The following is a 201-nucleotide window of genomic DNA, read 5'->3' as shown; positions in this document are numbered from 1 at the left end:
CTCATAAGAAGAATTCGTATTCTACAGTTTGACACCACCGCACTATCAATCAATAGCAAACTAATCAAGACTGGCTTCACTCTTTCTCTCTCCTCCCTCATCTTCTCCATCTTTCTTCTCTCTTTACTCGCTCTCTCTTCTCCCTCATATGGCGATCATCTTCCATCTTGTGTAACAAATCGGGAAAATCCAAACCCCTCA

Source organism: Fragaria vesca, linkage group LG6 (genome assembly GCF_000184155.1).
Source record: "Fragaria vesca subsp. vesca linkage group LG6, FraVesHawaii_1.0, whole genome shotgun sequence".
In the NCBI taxonomy this organism is placed as follows: Eukaryota; Viridiplantae; Streptophyta; class Magnoliopsida; order Rosales; family Rosaceae; genus Fragaria; species Fragaria vesca.
Note: the sequence above shows the minus strand (reverse complement) of the source record.